This window comes from Rhinolophus hipposideros (genome assembly GCF_964194185.1).
Source record: "Rhinolophus hipposideros genome assembly, chromosome: 24".
NCBI lineage: Eukaryota > Metazoa > Chordata > Mammalia > Chiroptera > Rhinolophidae > Rhinolophus > Rhinolophus hipposideros.
In genome coordinates this window covers 14559069-14586060 of record NC_138070.1, presented here as the reverse complement: position 1 = coordinate 14586060, position 26992 = coordinate 14559069, and the positions used below count along the sequence as shown (strand labels likewise).

The following is a 26992-nucleotide window of genomic DNA, read 5'->3' as shown; positions in this document are numbered from 1 at the left end:
TTAGTCATTCATGTCTCCTGCTGAATTTGTGGCCCTGGCCCTGTGCAAAGGCTGGGGAAATCGGGGAAGCTTCTTGGAGGAGGTGATATTTGAGCTGAGTTTGGGTGGGTGCAAAGCCTTTGCTAAATGGAGCTGAGCACCCAGCTCAGGAGCCAGTCTGCCTGGGTTTAATCCCAGCTAGCTGTAGGATCTGGGGAGAACCATTTAGTGGCCGTATGCCTCAGTTTCCCTGTCTGTAAAGTGGGGGAAATAGTAGTACCTCTTACATAGAACTGTTCTGGGATTAAATAACTTGATATACATAAAACGCTTAGACTAGATCCTGGCTCTTATCATCTCACTGTTAGTGCAAAAAAGGCTAAAAGTGTGTATGTGGGATATGCGTGTATGTGCGTGCATGTGTCTGATACTGACGCTCCAGAGCTCAGGGAGGGGATGTTAAGGGGAAAAGGCAGAACAGGACGGGAGACTGAGTGGAGATAAGCTGCAAAGAGAGGAAGGGAGGGTCCCTGGGTGTGAACACTTGTCTCTATTCCCCTGGGCCAGGGGGGTGAGGTCAGCAGTCTGGGGTCACTGACCCAGGACAGGACTGCAGGACTCACAGGAAGCTCCTGGCTGGGGTCGGGGAGGGGCCACTGAGGGGTAGACCTCAGAGCCCAAGTCCTTCCAAATCAACCCACTCCCCGTATTCCAGGAGCCCAGTGGGTCAAGGCCTCTGAGCCTTTGCTCCTGCAGGTCCCTCTGTTGGGTGTCCTTTTCTTGTCCCCTCTGCTCCCCCCAGCCTCACCGTGCACTCAGCACTAATCCAGGTAGAACAGGCAGCAAAGTGATAATGATGAGAGCAAAGAGAATGATCACGCTGACATGTGTCTGGCTGGGCTCTTGGGCTTCCTTATGTCCCCATATCCTGACAAGTTCCCCAAGTTCCCCCCTGCTCCCGGGTCTGCCCAAGAGGACATGATTACTATCCCTACTTCATACGTGTTGAAAGTGAGGCACTGAAATAAATCTAACCAAGATCACCGGGCAGCACCAGGTGAAGCAGGAGTTGAACTTGGACCTGTGGGAATCCAGAGCGGACCTCAGCTGCAATCCACACAGCTGTTTACAACCCTCCTCTATTTGTTGCCAGACAGGAGGCGGATTGGGGGCAGGGTGAAGAAGGTGAAGGAATTAAGAAGTACAAATTGCCAGTTATAAAAACAGAGGCTGTAAAGTAAGACATAGGGAATATAGTCAATAATACTGTATGTAATAAGTCTGTATGGTGCCAAGGGGGTACTAGATTTAATTTCTCTGTAAGTTATATAAATGTCTAACCACGATGCTGTACATCTGAAATTAATATAACATTGAATATCAACTGTAATTGAAAAAAATTAAAATAATAAATGAATGAACAATTAAAACGTTTCTTCGTCCTATCACAGCATTTGCAAAGCATCCCAATGCGGTCATGGCCCCTTTCACTACAAGGGTGTGAAAAGCGTTCAAGCAACGTCCCTTCCCCTCTCTCTGACTTCCGTCCCTTCCCCTCTCTCTGACTTCCGTCCCTTCCCCTCTCTCTGACTTCCATTACGTTTCCCCAGCAAGTCTTCTCTGTGGTGACTCAGAAGCCCTCAGCTGTCACAGGGTCCCGGGGTGCAGCCCTGGGGTGAGAGGAACAGAAACCCAGAAGCTGGGGGTAATGACATTGACCCCCACTTACTAAGAGCCAACAGCATACCCAGTCCCTCTACTCAGAAAAAACCTCTGAGGTGGGTGTTTTCATTCCCATTTTGTAGATGTAAAAACTGAGGTACAAACAAGCAAAGCCACTAACCCAAGATCCCACAGCTAGGAAGGGGCGGAGATGGCATTTGAACTTGGGCTGTTCTGACACCATGGCCCACGTCTTCAATCACTGTGATTGCCCTTGACATTCTGTGACTTGCCCAGGAGGGACCTCGGTAGGTACACAGCCCTATGCTCTGGCACCCACTGACCCCACCAGTGCACAGGGCTGGCACGGTTGCAGTGTCCCACACATCCACAACCCCACCTCAGAGAGCCCTTAGTGACCCGACTCACCCACCTCTGAACGGCAGTTGCCACAGGCAGGGCTCCAGAGGAGGTAGGCGGCTGCAGAGGCCTGCCTAGCCTGGTGGCTCCCTGAGAGATCCTGGAGCCTGGAGCTGCCCTAGCCTCTCCCCCGCAACCCTCTGCCCCTAGGCAGCAGCCCCAGCCACAGGCGCCCTGGGGCATTCAGGCAGGTCTGGCCCCTTGGAATTCTCTGGCTCCAGCCCAGGCAGCTGACGAAAGGGCTGGTGCTGCTGCCAGCAACCAGGTTGGCGGGAATGTGAGATCCCACCCTGTTCCCAGGCGCTGGGGGAAAAGGGACAGGCTGCCCTCCCCTTCAACCCTGTCACTGTGCTGTCACCTTTCCCAAGGCAAAGATCAAGCCTTACCCCAGGAACGGTCTTGCTGGGAAAATTGCCCCCTACGCTCAACGGAAAAAACAGCTGGTTGACGCTCAGAGGAAATTCCAGAATCCTAAAAGCTGTTGCTGGAGAGGCATTAGAATGGAAGGGTCAAGGGTCTGCTGCTCTCACGTTGCAGAAAAAGGAGAGTGTGGCTCAGTGCAGCTGGAAGCTGAAGCCCCCCGCAGCTGCAGCAAAGCCAGGTGCCAACGCCAGCCTGGCCCCACGCTTGCCACGAATTCTTGGGTCACGGAATAGTCTCCCCATCTGTAAAGTGGATTGCTGGGGAGATTCCATGAGATGATGTCTACAGGGTGTACAGGATAACCAGTCATCCCAGTTTGGGGGTGTCCTGAGATGCTGACCTTTCCATGCTCAAACTAGTATTCTAGGCAAATCAGGATGGGTTGGTCACCCTACCTATACGAAGAGCCTGGCTCCAGCAAAAGTGCCCCTTGACTATTGTGTTTAAAGAGGGCTACTTCTGGAGTCGGGTAACATTGAGTTTGAATCCTAGCTCCGCCATCATAAACTTTGTTTGTTTGTTTGTTTGACTTAACTAATTCAACAAATCTCTGTGGTACTCCAGGCACTGTGCTAGGCTTGGGAATGCCAGAGAGAAAAGAGAGCAAAAACCCCTGCTTGGCAGGGCTTACATCACGGTGGGAAGAGACAGGCCTAAAACGTCATCACTCGGGCACCGTGAAGAGCTGCCCTTTGGCAAGTGACTTTGCCTCTCTGAGTCCTAGTTTCGCCTTGAAATGAGGGGAACCTCCACCTGGGACCTCCCCTCAGCCATCCCCTGAGCCCTCGAGTCACGGCTCAGAAATAAAATAATCAGAAATAACCTCTCTCTGGGTTCTGCCATTTTCCAGAGCAGATCTCCCCTCTTTCCCCTCCCCCACTCTCACCAGCAGAACTTCTAGAAAAATTCATGAAGTCATTTAGAAAGCTCTTCCTTTTTTTTTTTTTTTTTTTTTTTTTTTGTAAACCGAACTGAGCAACCTGCTGTGTGTTCACCTCAAGCCTGGTTCAGCTGCCTGGAGTCACACAGGATAAGCGGCCACCTCCTTCCCTTGGCAGCTGCTGGCCACTTCCTCAATTTAACCTTGGCCAGCATTTCCTCTGTTTCATTCTTAACCTCTTGCCTGCTGGCCCCTACCAGGTGGGACTGCTCTCCCTGGGCAGGGGGAGGGGTTCCAGGATGTTTTTGCTTGCAGATTTGTCTATATATTAACTTGGTCAAGAAGGGAGAAGGGGCGAAAAAAATCTCAAAAGAGGCTCACGTATCCACGAGAACATAAATTAAGAGGGAGAGTGAAAGGAGGAAGGGAAACGTGGGTGGGGACAGAAAAAGGAGCCAAGGCTGAGGGAAAAAATACAGACGATAAGTAATGTCCTAAATACTTAGCCTGGGTGGGCCACAGACTGGACTCCCAGACTCCTGGTCTGAAAAGGCGAAGCCATTTACTCCAGCCAAAAACAAACCCGGTAGGGAATAATGAGCCTTCCTGGGGCCAGAAACACAAGGACATTCTAAAGAGGACACAGTGGGATGAGGTGGTCAGCATCCTCAGTGACGTCCTGACTGTGGTAGTGGACATGGCCTTGAGGTTCCAGACGTTTCAAGAGACATCCAAACACTGGCTGACTGAACAACAGCCCACCTCCCCATAAGCTGGTGGCACTGCCCCAAACGGCAGCTCGTAAGAGCCACGTTTCCTAGATGTGCCCGGGAAGGAGAGACTATGTGTTTCAGTCTAGACATCCAGGTTTATGCATTGCTGGTTTAATGTGAAGATATGTCTGGAACATTTGGCACAGGGCCTGAACTGGGCGGCCTTCGAAGCGCTCTCCCTGACTTTGTTTCTCTGAATGGACGTCTTCATGCTATTCCCTTTGGGATGGAAAAATAGAGCCACAGGGCAATCAGTGACCACGTGCTAACCAGAATATGTGATGGGAGCTTGTCAGCGTCTTTCATTAATTTTAACAGGAAACAGTAAGTGGCGTTTTTGTTTTTGTTTTTTTGGTTTTGGCTTTTTTTTTTTTTAACATATAGTCTGTTTGGTGGTTTGGAAGGCGGTGTTTGAGGAGGTCGTAGCAGAGAAAAGACTGGTTCAAAGCCCTGTTAGGTTTCAGTCATTATTTTCTCCAGAGGTTCTCTCTGTCCATTGGATATTAGCCTCCAGGAGAACTCCAAGAACACATTATTTTCCTACAAACACTTTAGCAAGCAGGTTTCCGGTGTTGTCCCCAACCTCAGAGGTCACAGCCCAAGCCCGCAAGAGGCCATGTCCTGGAGGTGGTGTGCCAGCCATGAGCAGCCCCCAAGCAGCCACCAACTCAAAAGCTGTTTCCTGATTGTATTCTGTTTTAAAATACAGCAGTGATCGCATTCACAGCGCGTGAAGAAACTTCTCCCCTTCGCCAATTTGTCTTAGCCTTCCCGGCCCTTCAGGAAAGGATCCAAAGTAATTTTCCACCCATTGCTCATGACGAACAAATCCTGGCTGGTGAGAGTGTGTCCACCCCACTGCCCAGCATGAGTCCTCGTTTCCCTCTTTATAACGCTCACCTCTTCCCAACTCTCCTTGCCTCCCCAAGGGCAAGCCCCAAGTGGCTGACAAAGGAGCCTTTGTCTCCCTCCTCCCTGCTTCTCTGCTGGTGCAAGTTTCCCAGGGCTCCCACAGTGTGTAGCCTCCAGCAAAGACTCTGGAAAGCACTGTGATGCTGAGCTATGGGGACCCTCACTGTCAGCTCTCAGGGTCCTTCCTGTCCCTCATTTGCCCCAGCCACCCACCAGCCCTAATCACCATCCCCACCTTACAAGTGTGGAATCACCTCCGATCACAGCCAGCTCCCAGAGGGAAGAAGCCACCAAGAACCTGGCAGGCACCTGGGGCCTCAAAGATCCTCCTACTGGGGACAAGTTAGTGCTTGGTTTTGCTCAAAGATGTACCATGCAAGCTCAGAAGATGACATCTGGCTCAGAGCACTGGCCACAGATGAAAGGACGGCAGAGAGAAGAGGGAAAAGCAGAGGGGTCACAGGGTCAGGTGGTGCATGGAGAAGACGGGGGCCAGGCAGCCAGCCTTGACCCGGCTCCTCACAGTGGCTTTATTCTGCACCCCAGTGCTGGGGGACAACCCAGAACCCCATGAACTTTGGAGCCCCCCCTAAGGAACTCAAGTATCTGGAGATGCCCCCAGCATTTCCATGTGACTCCCAAGGGGAAAAACAAGCTGGCCACCACCACTCCTGGGGGAGCCAGATGACACCCAGAGAGTCCTTTCAGAAGGTTCCAGAAAATTATTACTTCCCTGGGGCCAGGGTCATCTTGGACATCATCCCTGCATCCTCACAACCACCTGAGAAGGAACTGACACAGTCCCAGTTTTCAAGAACGCACTTCCCAACAAGGTGAAGCAACTTGCTCAAAGCCCCACAGTGAGAAGGTTGAAAGTGGCAGAACTTCTCATTCAATCTACCCCATCACTAAGGACAGGGACAGACAGCTAGTGACAAAATAGTAAATGTCGTGCAAACTTACTGAGCACTGGGTCCGAGCTAAACGCATTCCCTCTGTGGACTTCCAATTCCAAATTACCCAATTCCAGATTTTTTTCCTTGAAACAACTGGCTGTGGTGAATACCAAAAATATAAAATAAAATGTCCCTTCCCTTAGATTCATCCCCCCTTGTCCCCACCCCCAAAACCCAGTGTTGTTCTCACCCCCATTTTACAGATGAGGAAACCAAGGCCACCAAGCTAGGAAGTCAAGGAATTTAAGGCCAATCAGTCGGATTCTAAAAGTTCTGAGTACCCCACCCATTTTACAGATGAGAAAACCAAGGCCACCAAGCTAGGAAGTCAAGGAATTTGAGGCCAAGCAGTCGGATTCTAAAAGTTCTGAGTACCCCACCATTCTATCTCCCCAAACGTACCTTGATGAGATGTTATTCTCCCCACAACAACCCAGCCGGCACTGCCCCTTTCTCTCCTAGTGCCCCCTCCAGTCTCTGCATAAGAAAGGAAGGGGTGCCCACGAGTGAGAAAAGAATGTTACCAGGTCAGCGATGGTGACAGGGAGCCCAGGCTCCTTATTCAGGACATCGGACACAGCCGGGCTTACCACTCTGTCCCCAGGCTGTGTGAGAAAGCGGCAGGCAGGTGGGTGGGAAATGTAGACATGGGTTATGCCAAGATTGCAGCACTTGCCTCCACAGTCTGACCTGTTTCTCTGAGCTCTGCTGATGTAAAACTTTGTCACTTAAAAGGGAAAAAAAAACGTCAACCCAATTCCACCACTCCATCTGCAAGAAAAGGAAGAGACAGAGAGGCCCCAGTAGCGGTGGGAGGAAGCCAGCAGTACAAACTTCTCCTATGGAATTGACGCAATAACTTCCTGTCTTCAGGTCCTGTAGAAGGGGAGGCTGCTGCTTGCTTGCATCCAGGAAGACCCCTGGCCGGAAGGCTTCTGGCGTCCACAGTGCCTGAGTGTCCATCATTGTAGATACTCTCTGCTGGCTTAAGGTGCCATGCTCACAAACCCCCACTCCTGCAAGCTATCATCAGTTGCAAGCACCTCAGTGTTAAAGAGTTGATTGCTTTGGTTTTCAGCTGGACATCTGGATGAGAACAGGCTTCTGAGGGAATGGGGCATGAGACTGATTAAGTTTTGATCGAGTTATCAAAGATACATGAGATAACCCTAATTGAAGTAGCAAGAGTCTGTGGCCTAGGTAAAGTGGAAAGGTCTGCATATCACAGAGAAAGAGGGTAGGTGGGCTCTGGAGAAGGAGACCAGGAGAATAGCAATAGTCTTTGGGCTGTACAGGCAAGTGTAAGGTGAGGTGTCAGGAGTCTGTTTCCCTTTGTTATGAGCTGTTGTGGCCTTAGGCAGCTAACCGACCTCTCTGAGTCTCGGTCTCTGAGCCCCATTCTGGACAGGAAAATGTGTTGAGCAGAGGGGCCATTTAAAGAATTCAATCTCAAACATTTAGGAGTTCCAGTCAAGATGGCAGAGTAGGTAAATGCTCTGCTTGCCTCCTCCCATGACCACATTCAAATTACAACTAAATTATAGAATAATCTACCTGAAGAACCATCTGAAGACTAGCTGAACAGAAGACCTATAACTAAGGATATGAAAAAAGGAGCCACATTGAAACTGGTTGGACGGGCGGAGATGAAAAACAGTCTGTGCCCACACCCACGTGAGTGTTGGGTGTTGGGAGAGAAATCTCAGCTGCAGACATCTCCCCTGAAGAATGAGGGCTCCAGGTTCCCCACCCTGGAGCACCAAAGCAGAAAGAAGAGCCCCCACAACATCTGGCTGTGAAAATCAGATGTGATTCCATCCATCTGAATGAGATGGAAGGCTGCAGAAAACCCAGGCATTCCTCTTAAAGGGCCCGAGCACAAACTCTCTCACTCCCAGGCACTCACCCTGGGCTCTGGCAGAGGGACAGTGATTTGGGAGGTGATGGAGACATAGGGAGAGACTGGGTTGAGTGGCTTCAGGGCAAGGACTGGAGGGACAGTGTTCATTGTCCCAGTGTTGAGCCTTCTTCCCATGGGGCTGGGGCGAGGGTACTATCTTTCTTGTGTTGAGCTCTCCCCACACACAGCCAAATCTGAACCTCCCCTGGCCTGTTGAACTTTGCTCACTTCACCCTGGTGACTCCCTGGGACCCCACCCCACCAAACTTGCACTGCCAGAGTTTGTTTTTGGTGATCAGTTGCCACCAGGAAGCTGGGGTTGGCTGGTGCCACAGACTTACTTAGACAATTCTTGGGTGTCTGTGGGCCCCAGGTGGCAGCGGCTGGCCTCAGTGTGCTCTGAGCCTTTTGAGTAGTGCCAGGATCAGCACTGAGGCCAATCTGCACTAACCTAGTGAACCCCACTCTGGCGGTTCCCTGAGACCCTACTTCTCCCAATTTGGGCACCACTGGAGGCCTTTTTGGCGGCTGGTAGGCAGCCAGGGTTAGCCTGCGCTGCAGACCTACTTGGACAACTCTTAGGAACCTGTGGGACCCAGGTAGGTGGCAGTTGGCCTCAGTGTGCTCTGAGCCTTGTGAGTGGCTCCAGGATCAGCACTGGTGCCAAATTTGAATCTGCACTAACTTAATGAATACCATTCACCCCACCCTGGTAACTTCCTGAGACCCTGCCCTTCTCAAATCATGCATCGCCAAAGATTTTTCAGCAGCTAAGCCATTCAGACAGCTGACAGGAGGTGGCAGATCTCGGGCAGTCCTGAGCTTTTTGCTGAGCTGCTCCAGGTGTGGTACTGGTGGTGGTAAGCCTCGGTTCACAGCATGGCCTTTCCCATGCTCCTCCAGGTCCATCACAGGAAGCAAACAACCACAGATCTCTTTGTAGCTCCTACCAGGTAACCCCAGGCTAGTCACAGGCAGCAGCTGACCTTGGTCTACATGGGAGCCCCTCCCAAGAGGCCCCAAACCAACACACCTGAGGGCTGGCTTCAGACGATAAGAGAGCACTACTACAAGTGGCATACCCAAAGGGTGGTCTTGGCGGGTGCCAGAGCCCCCTGGGCCAAATTCCCCTCCATGGCATCAGCCCCCACACAGAAGCTTATATGCTCTTGTCATGGCCAATCCTCACAGACAGTCAGCCTGAGAGTCAGTCCCACCCACTGACATGCCAACAGCAATCAAGGCTCAACTACAACAGCAGGGCACACACAACCCACACAAGGGACACTCTGGGAGTATCGGTGCAGGTGACCAGGAAGACTGTGCCACCACAACCCACAGGACACCTACTACAAAAGGCCATCCAGCCAATGCAGGGAAACACAGCAGATCTACCTAATACATAGAAATGAGCAAGAGGGGCAGCCAAACTGAGGAAACAAAGAAACATCCCAAATGAAAGAACAGGAGACAACTCCAGAAAAAAGAACTAAACAAAAGGAAAGCAAGCAGCCGACCAGATACAGAATTGAAAACGCTGGTTATAAGGGTGCTCAAGGATCTTAGTAAGAACTTAAAAAAAAAAGAGAAAGTAAGAATAAAAAAGGACACAGAAACCATAAAAAAGAACCAGTCAGAAATGAAGAATACAATAACTGAAATAAAGAATACATTAGAAGGAATCAACAGCAGATTAGATGAAGCAAAGGACTGAATCAGCAATTTGGAAGATAAGGTAGCAGAAAACACCCAATCAGAACAGCAAAAGTTTTGGAGGTATCACACTACCTGATATCAAACTATACTACAAGTCTATAGTAATCAAAACTGCATGGTACTGGAATAAAAACATACAACTAGAACAATGGAACCGAACAGAAAACCCGGAAACAAACCCACACGTATATGGCCATTTAATCCATGACAAAGGAGGCAAGAATATCCACTGGGGTAAAGACAGTCTATTCCATAAATGGTGTCGGGAAAACTGAACAGATACACGCAAAAAATGAAACTAGACCACCTTCTTATACCACATACAAGAATAAATTCAAAATGGATTAAATATTTAAATGTCAGATCTGAAACCATAAAACTCCTAAAATAAAACATAGGTGGTAAACTCTCTGACATTGCTCTTAGTGATGTTTTTTCAGACATATCTCCTTGAGCAAGGGAAACAAAAGAAAAAATAAACAAGTGGGACTACTACATCAAACTAAAAAGCTTTTGCACAGCAAAGGAAAACTTAAATAAAATGCAAAGGCAACCTGCTGAATAGAAGATATTCTCTAATGATACATCTGATAAGAGATTAACATCCAAAATTTATAAATAACTCATGCAACTCCACACACACACACACAAAAAAACAAACAACCCAATTTAAAAATGGGCAGAGGACCTGAATAGATAGTTCTCCAAAGAGAACATACAGATGGCCAAGAGACATATGAAAAGATACTCAGCATCACTAATCATCAGAGAAATGCAAATTAAAACCACAATGAGACACCACCTCATACCTGTCAGAATGGCCATTAATAAATCAACAAACAAGTGTTGGCCAATGACGTGGAGAAAAGAGGGAACCCTTGAGCACTGTTGGTAGGATTGCAAATTGGTGCAGACACTATGGAAAACAGTTTAGAGGTTCCTCAAAAAATTAAAAATAAAACTACCTTATGACCCAGTAATTATATTTCTGGGTATTTACCTGAAGAAATCCAAAACAATAATTCAAAAAGACATATACACCCCTATGTTCACTGCAGAGTTATTTACAATAGCCAAGATATGGAAGCCACCCAAGTGTCCATCAATAGACCATTGGATAAAGAAGCAGTGGTACATTTATGCAATGGAATATTATTCAGCCATAAAAAAATGAAATCTTACCATTTGCAACAACATGGATGGACTTAGAGGGTGTTATGCTAAGGCAAATAAGGCAGACAAAGGAAGACAAATGCTACATGATCTCATTTATATGTAGACTCTAAAGAACAAAATAAATGAACAAACAAATTAGAAACAGACTCATGGATACGGAGAACAAACTGATGGTTGCCAGATGGACGAGGGATTGGGGGAGCTGGGTGAGAAAGGTCAAGGGATTAAGAAGTACAAATTGGTAGTTACAAAATGGTCACAGGGATGTAAAGTACAGCATAGGGAATATAGTCAATAATATTATAATAATTATGTATAGTGCCAGGCGGGTACTAGACAAATGGGAGGGATCACTTCATAAATTATTTATATACATATATAAATATTTATATATATATAACCATTAGGCTGTACTCCTGAAACTAATATAAAATTATATTGAATGTCGACTGTAATTAAAATTAAAAGAAAAGAGAATTCAATCTCACTTCAGAAAGTATGTACCCAGGACCTTGCACGCACTCTGTCTTGTTTTAAGTACCCAGAAGCCTAAGGCCAGCTCCCTTTACAGGTGCTTACTAACTGAAGCTCTTTAAAGGATCATTTCATTTAATCCTCATTGCACAACGCAGGGCAGATCCTGTCATCACTCTCATTTACAGATGGGAAGACTGAGGCTGAGAGTAGCCGACCCGAGATCACCCAGCTGCTATTCAAGGGACACAGGATTAGAACCCAGGTCTGTCTGACTCCAAACTCAATTATTAGGCTGCAGGCCCCACCAAAGAGCGAAAGCTAACGCCACTGAGGGGGAGGGGCGCGGTGAATTTTAAAGGCAGAAAGGAAGGCTGGAGGACAAAAAAAAAGCAAATGAGCACACATCCTCTCTCTGGTCCTCAATTTCCTTGGCTGTAAAATAGGACCATTGGCCCCACTTCCCGCGTTTCTGAGGAGTCTGCTACGATCTTTCAGAGAGGGAATGACTGGCTCCAGAAGCCTATGTTGCTGGTGGAAAGCAGGATTGGGCAGAAGCCCGGCAAGGACACCTGTCCCTTCAGGCTGTGGAAACAACACAAAAGGTTCTTAGAAGGAGGAATTTGGGGCTCTGCTGACTTCCCAGCCCCTTGGAAAATGTGAGACGCCAGGGATGGGAGAGGGCTGAGAACAAGGAACAAGCAGAAAGCCTGGATCAGGGGCCAGCCCAGTGGAACAGGGAGGAGGTCCAGGGCCCCCACCTAACAAATGCCCTCCCCCAGCCCACCAAGAATCAGTGATGGGGAGGTGAGGGGCGTCGCCCAGCTGGGCTCAGGGATCCTCCCCTGCCCTTCCCCAGAGCCCTGTTTCTGATTTCCTTCATGTTTGGGGCTTTTCACAGGAGGGGAGAGAAAAACAGAAAAAGAAAGGCCCATTTAGGCTAGACAGGCCCTGATTTCCCTCAGGAGAAGCGAATCAAGGTCTCCACCCAGTTGCTACCATGTTTTCAGGCCAAGACAGGAAACAGAAGTGAAAGCTTGGCCGAAGCTCTGACTCTGGCACCATTCACAACGGGCATTTCTTAGACTCTCATGGCTCAGGATTTCTGGTCCCCACCATTCCCCCACCACCAGAGCCAGCCCTCTCACATTTGGGTTTTCAGCCCCAATTCTGTGCCACGCATGACGTCATGGAAGCCACACGATGCCACTCCTATGAGGAAAGCTCTTTTCTGATCACAATTTACAATGGGGGAAACTGAGGCTCAGAGAGGTTAAGTGACCTTTCTGAGGCCTCACAGCCAGCAAGCCGCAGACATGGGTTTCAAAACAGGTCCGTGAGATGACAGAGTTTCTGTTTCTACCCACCAGGTGGCCATTCCATTCGCTCTCAAGGGACGGACACACTTTTTCTTTGTGGAAGAAGCCCCTTTGAGTTTAGTCTGTCATAAAAAAAGACTGCAAATTGCCTGCATTTCCTGAAGACCCGCTCTTGACGTCAGTCACCCCACCACTGGGAGGCCGGTGGACCCTTTAAAGCCCAGCCTGGCTCAGCGGGTGGTGGTGAAGTCTCTCTTACCCCTGTAGCTACATCACAGGCCAACCACCGGTGCCATACGAAATCAACTCTCTTTATCCCTGAAGGAAACACTTCCGTTTTCCCCCAACCTCTGTGCCTTCCTCTGTCAGCAAGTCTTGGGCATGGCAGGAGAGGGGACCCATCCTTCAGTCAAAAAAGCCTGCAGTGCAAAGAAATATTCTCTTCTCTGAGTTGGTTTATGGACCAGACAACCCAGAAAAGAAAGCCACAAACCAACAGGCCAAGTTGGAATTTCAAAGTCCATTAGCTTGAGATTGTCTGAAGTCTTCCATTGTCTAAACGTTCAAGTTTAAGCACCAAGTTTGGAAAGGAGGCGGCCTGGGGACAACAGGATATTGTTTTGGTGAAATGGGATCTATTGGACCACCCAGAAAATTGGATGAGACATTCAAGGCCCTGCACAGTGATCAGACTCCCTCTGGTTGCTCCCTGCTTCTGCCCACCACACCAGGAATCCTTTACTCGTCAAACCTCTACATCTCTGCTCATGCTGCTCTTCCTGCCTGAAACATCTTTTATTTCTGGCCAACTTCCCCTTCAAGCACTCAAGGCCAACTCATCCTTGGAACCAGCTCAAATACATGCTTCCTTCTCAAAGTTATTTCCGGACTTCCGTGATCAAAGCTACCCCCTCTTTGCTCCTGCAGTAGTTTGCACACTGAATGCACCAGTCAGGCACTAACCCAAGTGTATGTAACAAGGAACTGGAAGTCAAAATGGCCCAGTGTTCACCTACTGAACTGAATGGATGATGGATGGAATTGTCACGGGTGAATTGAGCCAGGAGCCACTAACCCCTGTGTACTCTGCCATCAAAGCCAACCTCCTGGCTAGACAAACCCCACTCTGTTTACACACCTGTCTTTGAGCTCAACTGGGAGCAGCTTAAGGACAGGGCTTGTCTTTCCCTGTATTCCATGCTCCATGGCAACTCAGTAAGTGCTCAGAGCATGCTGGGGGGTGCACGGAGGACCTATCCCGGCTCTCTCCCTACTTTCCCATGCCCCTTATACAAGTCCCTCTCGCTTTCTGAGTTTCAGTTTTCCCATCTGAAAAGGGAAAGTGTGGACTTTCCCATCTGAAAAGCTCGGTGCTGTGGTCAGAATGCATGTGCCCTGCCCAAATTCATATGTTGAAACCCTAACTGCAGTCTGGTGGTGTTAGGAGGTGGGGCCTTTGGGAGGTGATCAGGTCATGAGGGTGGAGCCCTCAGGAATGCGATTGGTGTTCTTATACCAAAGACCCCAGAGAGCTCCCTGGCCCTGCCCACCATGGGAGGACACATGAAGAAGTCGGCACCCCAGAAGAGGGCCCTCATCGGACTGTGCTGGCACCTTGATCTCGGACCTCCAGCCTCCAGAACTGTGAGCAATGAATCGCTGCTGTTTATCAGCCACCCTGTCTCTGCTATTTTGTTATAGGAGCTCATATGGACTAAGACACCCAGGAATGATTGTCTCAGATGACCATTGTCATCCATCGGATTTTAATGTCAAGCCTGTCTTGACCTCCTAGGCTGTCTTTAAAGATGGATTCTGACATCACCCCCTCCCGTAAATGCATGTCACTCTCCCCATCAAGAGGTGGCCTCTATTTCTCCTCCTTAATCTCGGATGGCCGGATGACTTGCTGTGACTAACATAATGTGGCACAGATGTCACCGTGCCAACCCCAGTTTTATGTCTCATGGAGCCTGGCGGCTTCTATGTTCACTGCCCCAGAGCCCTGAGCCTCCAGGTAGAGAAGTTCAGGCAGTTCTGCTACAAGGAGAGAGACAACACGACTCCCTGCAGGATGTGAGGCCATCCTGAATGCCCCAGCCCTGGACGAGCTGAGCAGAGCTCCCAGCTGCATGCAACCCCTGACTGACTCCCCCGCCCCCCACCCCCGTATACTAATGGAGCAAAGATGGGCCTTCCCTGCAGAACTCTGCCTAATTACAGAATCGCGAACAAAGAAGTCATTTCAAGCCATTACCTTTTGGGGTGATTTGAAACACAGAGAAATTACTGAAACATTTGGGTTCAGCTAAAGGGTTGATTGGGTTGATTGGTGATGTCTGCCATGGTTCGCGCGTAAGGAGTATAACACTCTATCCCTGGATTAGAAAATGTCAAGGTCAGTGTCAACTCAATTCGATGGCAACTCAAGATCTTTCGTAGGCCTACTGGAAACGAAGATTCCAAATTGAAAGGGAACTAACCCATCATCAGAGAGAAACCTGAACCCCGTTAGGGACCCCAAGGATACTCTGGCAGGACTAAATGAACCAAAGGCAGTCCCTCGGAGGTGTTTAAACAGGGTGGAAAAATCAGTAGCAAGGCCAGAAGCAGAAAGGGAAACTCAAAAAGAGACAGAATTGGAGGAAACTGAGCCACATTGAACAGCAGAACAGAGAGCTGCAGGGTCTTACAGTTGTGTGGACTGAAATAACCCTTCCTGGAACTACCTGAGAGTCTGAGAACCTCCCTCGTTGAACACAAGCCTGGCTGGGCAGCTGTTACCTGCCTTTTCCCCAGTGAGAACATACATCCTCAACAATGACTCCCCTTCCTTTGAAGGGATAGAAAGTTGCTCTACTCCTTGTAGCCCAGGAGCCAGGCTAGAACTTCTCCCCAGGCTGGAATAGAAACAGAGGTTCCTATACTAGAAATCACCAGTGCTGACACAGAGAAGCCCAACATGGAAAACTAAACCTCCCTGGGATTACCGGTTCATGCGGAGCCCTTTATCAGGTTCCAAGCACCATGCTAAGCACTTAACTTGGACACCCTTATTTCCTCCTAAACACCACCCCATAAGATGCGTATTGCCATCCCATTTCACAGATGAGGACACTCTCTTGCTTGGAACCATGGGGTTTGTAAACAGTGGAGCAGGGATTTGAATCCAGCCTCGATGATGCCAAAGCCTCGGACCTTGGTCAGACTTGACAATCACCCCATATGCCCTGGTACAGCCTCATTGGTCGTTTCCACCCACATCTGTTCTGATTGGTCAGTGCCCTGCTAAGCTAACTGCAAATGCAAGGACAGCCATCGAACTCTCAATGTCCAAATTCAGGAAACAAATAGACACAGATCAATGTCTAAGATAAGCCTCACTGTGGTAGGCAGAATAATGCCCTCCCTCCAAGATATCTATGTCCTACCCCCCCCCCCCGACCCCAGAACCTGAGAATATGTTACCTGACATGGCAAAAGGGATTCGGCAGAAATGATTCAGTTAAGGATCTTGAGATGGGGAGATTAGCCTGGATTATCCATGGGCTCAATGTCATTATCCAGGTCGTTATAAACAAAGGAGGGAGGTAGGAGAATCAGAGAGATTTGGTGAGAGAAACCTCAACCCACTGCTGCTGGTTTTGAAGATGGAGAAAGAGACCATGAATCTACCAACGGGGGCAGCCTCTAGAAGCTAAAAAAAGTGAGGGAATGGATTCTCCCCTCCAGAAATAATACAGTCCTATCAACACCTTGATTTTTATCCCAGTGAAGCTCATTTGCATTTCTGACCTCCAGAACTATGAGATAAATGTGTGCTATTTCAGGCCATGAAATGTGTGGTGATTTTTTTAGCAGCAAGAGGACACTCATACCCTGGCCATCTAAGCTCTTATTTCATCTCACACCCAGAGACTCATAGATTCTCACACTGTTCAAACAAATTCAGATAACAAGAGATGGGTGTATTCTGGATGTCTTCTGTCCTTAATCACCACCCCAGACCATTTGCTGAACCCTGCAGACACTCTCTCAAAAACTATAAGAGGAAACTAAGATTCAAAAGGCTATGTAACTTACCCAAGTTCACCCAAGTGGTTGGTGCCAAAGCCAGGACTAGAACCTATGTCTGCCGGGCTGCACCACACCACCTTCCCCCAGCTCTCCTGTCTCTCTGACCCCTGATTCCCACAAGTAAAAACTGAGTATTCTAGCTGTTGGTTCCTGTACCAATCAATTGGTGCAAGAATCAACTTACCCACCTTCTTGCACAAGAGCTGCCCTCAGCATGAGCTCCGGGCTTGGATAAGAGGACCGAAGATATGAACCCAGAGAAAGCAGAACCGATTCTGACATTCTGCCTGGGTAGCAGCTGATCACCCTGCTGAGTCAGCTTCTGGTACTTCCCAGGTTGCCAGAGCATGTTTATGGTGGATGGAGAAACAACTCACCCCCACCACCGGAGCCCAGGATTTCTCCATGGGGTGAGGCATGAAGCCAGGAAATTGGCTGATATGACCTTTTCTAGCCTAGGAACCTAAGGTCACAAGGCACCAGATGCCCGCATCAACTTAGATATGCAAAGGCAAATTTCAATGCTTACTTTCCTAGGAATAAAAATAGAAATGCCTTCATTGAACTGACCGTGAGCTTTATTCAGTTCTTTATGTATAATAACTCACTTATTCCCACAATGACCATATAAAGTAGGCACTGGTAGTGTCCCCACCTTACAGATAAAGACCCTGAGATGGCAAGAGGTCAAGGGGCAGAGCTGGAGCCTGAACTCTAGAGCAGCACGGTGTAGAATTACTATCCCTCGGTTCCATCCAGCAGAACAAGACATTCTACTCTTTCTCTACCAAGCTTATGGCCATTACTTCAACAACATATAAGTTCCATTAGAGAAGTAAATTAACTAAGTTTCTTAATGTTGCTGGAAACCAGCATGTTCTGGAGACCAGAAGCAACACAAAGTGGCTGCCAACCCACAGGGTCCCTTCCCAGCATCCCAGGGATGATAGAAAAAAACTTTGAATCGCGAACAAAGACGTCATTTCAAGAAACTTTGTAGGCAGGCATGGGATTGGCATAAAATATTCAAAGTGATGAAAAGCAAGGACCTACAACCAAGACTACTTGACCCAGCAAGACTATCATTTAAAATTAAAGGAGAGATTAAGAGCTTCCCAGGCAAGAAAAAGCTAAAGGAATTCACTACCACTAAGTCAGCATTATAAGATATGTTAAAGGGACTAGTTTAAGAAGAAAGGGGGGACATAAATGTGAATTATAAAATGGAAATAACTATGTACATATCAATAATCACTTTACATGTTAAAATATTAAGTGCTCTAATAAAAAGACATAGGGTAGCTGAATGGATAAGAAAACAAGACCCATACATGTGCTGTCTACAAGAGACCCAATTCAGATTGAAAGACACACACAGACTGAAAGTAAAAAAAAAAAGAGAGAGAGATTTTATGCAAATGCAAATGAAAAAAATCTAGAATAGCAATACATATATCAGACAAAATAGACTTTAAAACAAAGTCTATAATAAAAGACAAAGAAGGATATTTCATAATGATAAAGGGATCAATCCAACAAGAGGATATAACCCTTGTAAACATTTATGCACCCAACGTAGGAAGACCTTAATATATAAAGCAAATATTGGCAGACGTAAAGGAACAGATCAACAGTAATACAATAATTGTAGGGGACTTTAACACCTCATGGACCCCAATGGACAGATTTTCCAAACAGAAAACCAACAAGGAAACAGTGGCTTAAAATGACACAATACCCCAGACAGATTTCATTAATATTTTTGGAGCATTTTACTCTAAAGCAGCAGAATATAAATTATTTTCAAGTGCACATGAAACATTTTCCAAGACAGACCACACACTTTGGGCCACAAAACAAGTGTCAATAATTTTAAGAAGATTGAAATCATATCAAGTATTTTCTGTGACCACAATGGTATGAAACTAGAAATCAATTACTAGAAAAACACTGAAAAAATACACAAACACATGGAGGTTAAATAACATGCTACTAAACAATGAATGGGTTAACAATGAGATCAAGGAAGAAATCAAAAGATACCTTGAGACAAACAAAAATGAAAATACAACAACCCAAAATCTATGGAACACAGTAAAAGCAGTTCTAAGAGGGAAATTCGTAGCAATGCAGGCCTACCTAAAAAACAAGAAAAATCTCAGATAAACAGTCTAACTCTACACCTAAGAGACCTGGAAAAAGAACAGCAAACAAAGCCTGAAGTGAGTGCAAAGAAGAAAATAATAAAGATCAAAGTGGAAATAAATGATATAGAGACTAAAGTATATATATATACAAAAGATCAATCAAATCAAGAGCTGGTTTTTGAAAAGATAAATAAAACTGACAAATCTTTAACCAGATTTGGTTATCAAGAAAAAAACCAGATTTGGCTCATCAAGAAAAAAAGAGAGGACCCAAATAAATAAAATCAAAAATGAAAGAGAAGTGACAATGGACATCCACAGAAATACAAAAAATTTAAAGAAAATACTACAAGCAACTATACACCAACAAATTGGACAATCTGGAAAAGATGGATAAATTCCTGGAAACATACAGTCCTCCAAGACTGAATCAAGAAGAAATAGAAAATCTGAACTGACCAATTGCTACCAATTAAATCAAATCGGTAATCAAAAAACTCCCAACAAACAAAAGTCCTGGACCGAATGGCTTCACAGGTGAATTTTATGAAACATTCACAAAAGAATTAACATCTAGCCTTCTCAAACTATTCCAAAAATTTCAAGAGGAAGAAAGACTCCCAAGCTCATTCTATGATTCCAAAACCAGGCAAAGACATTACAAAAAAAGAAAATTAACAGGCCAATATCCCCAATGAACATAGAAGCAAAAATCCTCAACAAAATATTAGCAAACTGAGGCAGCTGGGTGGCTTAGTTGGTTAGAGCACAGTGCTCATAACACCAAAGTCATTGGTTCGATTCCCACATGCACCAGTGAGCTGCGCCCTCCACAACTAGATTGAAACAACTACTTGACATGGAGCTGATGGGTCCTAGAAAAACACACTTAAAATAAATAAGTTTGGAAAAAAATTAAAAATAGAACTACCTTATGACCCAGCAATTGTATTTCTGGGTATTTGAAGAAATCCAAAGCAATAATTCAAAAAGACATATGCACCCCTATGTTCACTGCAGCACTTTACACTAGCCAGGTATGAAAGTAACCTAAGTGCCCATCAATAGACAATTGGATAAAGAAGATGTGGTACATTTATGCAATGGAATATTACTTGGCCATAAAAAAAAGTAATGAAATCTTACCATTTGCAACAACATGGATGGACCTGGAGGGTATTGTGCTAAGTGAAATAAGTCAGACAGAGAAAAACACCATATAATCTCATTTATGTGTGGAATCTGAAACAAAATAAACAAAGCAACAAAACACAACCAGACTCATAGATACAGAGAACAAATTGATGGTTCATCGATGAAGGGGTTTTGGGGGCTGGGTGTAAAAGGGGAAGGGATTGAAAAGTACAAATTTGTAGTTACAAATTAGTCATGGGAATATAAAGTACAGCACAGGGAATATAGTCATTAATATTGTAATAACATTGTATAGTCAATAATATTGCAGTAACTAGACTAATCGGGGGATAACTGCATAAATTATATAAATGTCTAACCACTATGCTCTACACCTGAATCTAATATAAAATAATATTGAATGTCAACTGTAATTGAAAATAAAATAATTTTTTAAAATACATTTTTAAAAACTGTTTTAAAAAAAGAAGAGGAAAAAGTTCTGAACTGGGAACCAGGAGCCCCAAGTCCTTGTCCCACCAAGTAACCTAGGGAATGTCACTTAACCAATCAGGGCCTCCCTTTCCTTGTCTCTAAAATGGCAGAAAACCCCACAGCCCCTCTAAAGTTTTAGGAGGGCAGAAATCCCGTTTTTTTTACATCATTCTGCCTCATAGTGTATCAGACACATAGTAGGTGTTGATAAATATTTGTTGAGTGAATGAATAAAAGTATAAGTGACAAGTTTACTTCCCCTCCTTTGAAGGCCTTAAGAACAGGAACTGGGCTTGATTCATCTGAAGTTCTCACGTTAATCCAGCTTTCACTCTTCCATGGGTTTATTCACACAGGAAATTGATCCCAAGTAGTCACTATGTGCCCGGTCCACTCAAGGCCTTGGCACCATTCAGGATCCACTGATGTCCTGCGTCTGTGTCCTCACACACTACCCTCTTCCCTTTTTTTCTGGCCAGTAGCTATAATGCTACCCACACTTGGCTTCCTCAGGCCCGGACAACCACCCAGCTACTTTATGATCAGCAAGCTTGGCCCATTCTAGGGACTTAGACAATGACTCCTGCATTTCCAATTCCCTTATGCCCAGACCTAGGGGAATAAAGCCCAAAGAAAACCCCTACCTTAATCACAAACACATGCACGCACAGACACACACACACACACACACACACACGCACACCAATGTACAATGGGGCCCTAGGAGTAGGATTTTCTGAGTTCAAATCCCAGTTCTTTTGCTTATAAGCTGTGTAACCTTGGGCAAGCTCCTTCACCTCTCTGAGCATCATCTTCTTCGTCTATAAAATGGGGGTGATAATCCTGAAGCCTTTCTATATCAGGTTGTATGGGGAGTCAATGAGATGATGGGTACGGAAACCTTTGGTTCAATAAATATGCCGTGCTCAATAAAATCGTTATTCTTGTTTCCTTTTTCCAAAAGGGAAAGAGAAACATCAGCTGCCTAAGTTCCAGGGAAATCTGTGTTTAGGGGCCTGGAGTGTAGGAATTTACTCAGTATATTTGATGGGGATTATCTTGAGGAGCAGGAAGTCGTTGTAGATCCAACATCACCGTGTTAACTTTAAGAGTGACTAATGAAAATTTAGACTTAGAACCAGAGAACAGAAGAGACCCTAGAGGTCACCATATCTGTGGCAGAGACAGTCAGCTGCCCAGCAAAAATCCATCCTCCCTTTACAGTACACTGCTATAGCTGGGAGGAAGCCACCCTGGCCAAGAACTCCATTTCCCAGCCTCCTTTACAACTAAAGTGATCACATGACTAGTTCTTACGTGTGGTGGGAGGCAGTTAAGAAGCAAACATGCCATCTCCATGCTTTCTTTCATCAGTGATGATGTCCAGGGAGATAGTAGGGACATGAGATGGGGGTCAACAAATTGCCGCGTGGAAGAGGACCACCCTCCATTCAGAAATACCTGCCTTATAATAAACGTCTGTTTTGTTTGAGCCATTATACATGTTTGGGTCTGTTACTGCAGCTACTATCGTGACAAATACAACATTCAGTCGCCTTGTGTACAGATGAGACGATGATGGCCAAGAGTGAGAGTACTTTGCCTAAGGTCACAACAAATTCAGCAAACGTCAAGAACTTTAGTTTCTTAACAATTTGGAGTAGAGTTGCAGTTTTCAACCTGCCCAACAGAGCTATTAACGATTCTTAGAGGTCCTTCAGCAATAAGGGTAAAGTTAAGTGAGCTGCGGTCTGGAGTTCTCCACTTCTGTTTCATCCAGAATAACACCACTTTTATCTGTTTTCAAATTGCACTTCTGCATATATTTTCATTGAAGGAAAGGGTTCTGTGGCTTAAAATACTTTCCAAGTCTACACACTGGGTGATTGCTACCATGATCTGACTTTCTGTGGTATAACACAACAAAGTTTCACTTCTTCTCCGCTGTGTCTCCTGGCCTCAACTGCTGACACAGGACATGTGGACTCACAGAAGTACATAGATATTTGCTTAGAAAGGAAAAAAAGAAACCTCAGTGTGCAGAAAAAAAACACACAAAACAAAAGCCCCGAAACCTGGGCAAAGGCAAAAAGAAAAGACATTCAAGTATTCTAGCTCAGTGGTTCTTAAGGTTTGGGGTACATCAGGCACATCCAGGGGAGCTGGTTCAAAATGCAGACTCCCATTGCTCACCCTCAGAAATTCTGACTAAAAACTGCAGCTTTAAAAAATATTCATGATTATTGATCATGGTGCCAGTAATACCAGGATTGCACTTTGAGAAGCCTTGAGTCTACTTCGCAGCCTGAAAACAGGCGGTGATAACCGCACCACTGCCACTTCACGCAAAGAGAGTGAAATCAGCTTTTTGTTTTCTTGTACACAGTGAAGAACCTGAGCATTAATAATACACTGGCGGGCTGGCTCGGTGGCTCAGGGGGTTGGAGCGCCCAGCTCCTAATACTGAGATCGCAGGTTCGATTCCCACATGGGCCAGTGAGCTGCGCCCTCTACTGTGAACAACAGCTCTCCCTGGAGCAGGGCTGCCGTGAGCAGCCGGAGGTTGGCCTACCCTGCTGTAGGCTGCCTTGGGCTGCCGTGAGCTGCCATGGGCTACCATCTGCCGCCGTGGGGGGCCGGTGGCCAGTGTGAGCTGCCGTGAGCCGCTGTGAGCGGCAGACCAATGACTGGTGACCTACTGCCTCAACTGGGGGGAGTGCAAGACTCATAATCCCAGCATGGGCCAGGGAGCTGTGTCCTACACAACTAGACTGGAAAACAATGGCTTGAACCAGAGTAGGGAGTGTAGGGGAGGCGGAAGAAGGGGGAAAAGAATAATATACTGGCAAAGAAATAAATAATAATTTCTATTTGGCTCAGATGCATGTCACAAGTATAGACAGCATGGTGGTATAGAAATGAAATAGAATAATAACTAATGTTTATAGAGCCCTTACGTCACAACAAGCCCTCTGCTAAGCCCTCATATGTGATCTCATCAACAAGCCCTCATATATGATCTCATTTAATCTTTATAATAATCCTAGGAAGTAGTTACTACTCATATTCCCATTTTATAGATGAGGAAACTGAGGCATAGCGATAAGGAATAAGTGGTTCCACTAAGTTGGCAGGTGGCAGACCATGTTCAAACCCACCTAACAGAAACCTACCCCACAGCCACAATACTCTATTGCCTCACATGGAGGTCTAGCATCCGAACCCACCTCCAGGCCTCACTTTCCTAATCTCTCCAATGGGCATATAAACAGCACCTTTATCATATAGCCATGGTGAGAATTCAAGAAAATCATCATAATGAAATGGTTTGCAAACTGAGAGGAGCTAAGTAGACATCTAAGAGATGAGAACTTAGTCCAATTCCCCCATCCAATTTTACAGTTGGTGAAAATGACACCTGGCTACGTTATTTATTCAATGAGCATTTACTGAGCTCCTACTACATGTGAGGTCTTGTCCAGGGGACTGAGGATACAGAAAGGATAACGCCCCATTCTGGCCTAAAGTTGCATCCAGGCCAGCAGGAAAGACAGACAAGACGACCGGGAAATTACAACATAGTGTGAGACACATTGTGATGGGGAAGTACAGGCACTGAGAAAGCCTAGGGGACAGGTCTTGTCCCTACTGGGTGAGGTGGCATGGGAGGGAAGACTTCTCAGGAGGATTTAGCCAAAGAGGGAAGTACTTGTCCAAGGTCAAGTTTATTCCCTGAAGTTTGGGGGAGTCCAGAGAAGGTCCCTGTGCACCAAGAGATAAATAATTCTTCCCATGGGCTTCTCAGTGCCTGACACCCCACCGCGTGAGTGTCACTGATTTAAGTTAAACTTTCTGTCACAAGAAAACGCCAGGCCACCTTCTCCTCCTGCCACCAGAGGCCTGGATTAGGCAATCATGTTCATCTCAGCAACCGAGACATTTAAAGGAATCTTCCCCTTGAGCAAGTTGGAGGAAGCAGGAGAGACAGCAACCACCGCAGGGAAGTTGGTCTTGAAAAGGAAGTAGGGGATTCCAAGAGGGAAACTGGGGCCTGGGCCCCTTCTTGGAAAGAGAAGACAGATGCAGGGCCTGGCCACTTTCTCACTGACCTCTCAGCACCACACAGGTCTGAGTGATCAGACTTACAGAAAGCATCCACGAGGGATTGATTCCAGGAGCCCCCTGGAACCGAATTCACAGATACTCACGTCTCGTATAAAATGGCATAATTTGCATATAACCTCTGCACACCCTCCTTTAAATCATCTCCAGATTACTTACAATACCTAATACAACGTAAACGCTATGGAAATAGTTGTTACACTGGATTGTAGGGAATACAGACAAGAACGAAACGTCTACATGTTCAATACAGATGCGACCATTGCAAGCCTAACTGCAGAGTACACGTCAGCAACAACAAATGTTTTTCATCTATGGTTGGTTGACTCCACGGATGCAGAACGCATGATACAGAGAGCTGACTGCACTTGATTATTATGATGTGTTGTTTGTTAGTAATTTTGCCAAAAGCAGGTCTTTAGGGCTTACCCATTTAAAATGTGCTAGTCCAAAAGCAGAGAGGGGGAGTGGAATACGTTCAAGAGAACAGAGGGTTCATATCCTTCGTATGCAAAGAACTCTTAAATATCAGGAAGAAAAAGATACAGGCCAGCAGAAAAAGATGGAAATGGACTTGAATCAGATAATCATCAAAGAAAAGTGAGTATGATAAAGGCTAATCAGTATTAATAAAGAAATGTCAAGTGAGGCAGCCAAATTTTGTTCTCACCTTTCCCAACAGAGAGGGTTTAAGAGATGGGTAGCAGCCAGTGTGGGTGACACTGGAAGAATATCGACCCCCCCCAATACAGCACTGGAGGAGTGCACGCTGGCACAACCTTTGGGGGCAACGTGGCCAAAAGCTTCAACAGCCTTCAAAACTGGCAAACCTTTGACCCAGCCGTTTCTCCTCTGGAAAGGTGTCCGTAGAACAAGCACACAGAGATGACGGATTAGAGTGGTCATGGCAGCACTGTTTATAACCACAACGAGGAACGATTAAAGAAATCCCAAGACATGCTCTCTATGTAGTCATTAAGATGTATGGTGGAGGAATATAGATGATAGGGAAGGAAGGTCACAACCCGTGTGAGGCACAAGAGTGACCAGACGAGATGTTGGAAGAGGTGAGCCTGTGTATGCTCATGTTCGTACTTATGTGTGTCTGGCACATTGCAGGCAGCCAACAACATCATGGGAAAATTAGTGAGGGACGGAGGGAGGGAGGGATGGAGAGGGGCACCTCTCTGGGTTCAGGCCCCCCCTTTTGTCTCTGTCCTGACAGGTGGTACAGCCCAGTGGTTAAGAAGGTGGGCTGGACACTCATTTCATTCTAATCTTGACCCCCCCACACCCTGGCTTAGTGTCTCTGCAGCCCTGAGCCCATTCCCTCCTCTCTCTGAGTCTGTTTCCTCACCTGTACGAGGAGGACCGTGGAAGTACCTCCCTCCTGGGGCTGCCGCAAGCATTCACGAACTTAAGCGAAAGGAAATGCTGAGCACGCTGCTTTTAAAATTCTGGTGATCCTGCTAGTTTTGACAATTGGCGCGCATTTCTTCGGAAATCTGAAAATCACAACAGAACTATTTCCATTTTGACAAGAATTGAATTCTAAGCAGGACCAAAGAACTTCTCCCTCGACCAGGACTCCCCTTTTCTGGCCCCTCGGGCCCCTCGTCACGCCAAGCATGGTACCTGGAGGCTGGTCTTCCTGAGCGTTCCCCAAGACTTCAGGCCACACGAGGCTGTGCAGGAGACCTGTGTTCCCCGACTTCTTTCTCCCAGTCACACCGTGATTTGGCTGTGGCTGTTTGCCCAGAAAACAGCTCATCTATTCATTCAAGATCCCCTCAAACCCCACAGAGCACAGCCCGCCCCCCACCATAGAACACCTTCATGCACTGAGAGGCTCCTGGGGAGACCTCCATCTGTCCTGAGCTCCTTGTTGTTTGGTGCTGCTGTCCTGAATGGGACAGACTCTGCCAGAGAAACAGCTGGAGGGAGGGGAGAGAGGGAGGGGCAGGAAGCTGGGCTGAACAAGGGCAGAGGCGGCCAGCTGCGTGGAGTGGGGGCTGCCAAGGGCGGCTGTGCTTGCCAGCCGGGGACTGGGCTGGTCGGTTGTGGCTGGTGGCAAGGCTTGCTGGGGACGACCCACTCCCCGGCGGCCACGCCCAGCTGGGAGCTGTGCCCACTGTCTGAGCACAAACCAGGAACATATGCAGCTGGGGGAAGTGTCGTGTTCCCTGAAAGGGCCTCAGAAGCTCCAGAGGACAGGCTACCAGGTATTCCACCACTCTGGGCCCCTTCCTTACCCCAGGTCTTCTTGCATGCTGTTCCTTCCACCTGGATGTCCTTCCTGCCCCTCTTTGTGGCCTGATGACCTTCTGCTCCCTCTATTTTTGGTAAATTAAAACAGCAAGGAGGTTGTTTTAAAGCACCAAATGAACAAAGATTACCATGTTTTATAATGTCTGATTTTATTAAATG

The 26992-nt window shown here is 46.8% G+C and overlaps 1 protein-coding gene across 4 annotated transcripts in view; it reads right to left on the bottom strand.

The window, feature by feature from the left end:
* Window positions 1–26477, bottom strand: part of CMKLR1 (chemerin chemokine-like receptor 1) — a 46438-nt gene extending 19961 nt beyond the window's left edge. The window contains exons 1-2 of one of the 4 annotated variants that reach the window (XM_081037314.1): window positions 26201–26474; window positions 25923–26088 (exon numbers count right to left, since the gene is read on the bottom strand). The gene's annotated coding sequence lies outside the window, so the exon portion shown is untranslated. Of the gene's footprint in view, window positions 1–25922; window positions 26089–26200 lie in introns of all 4 variants that reach the window. The other 3 variants (XM_081037313.1, XM_081037316.1, XM_081037315.1) reach the window with 3 other exon arrangements.
* Window positions 26478–26992: the final 515 nt, after the last annotated feature.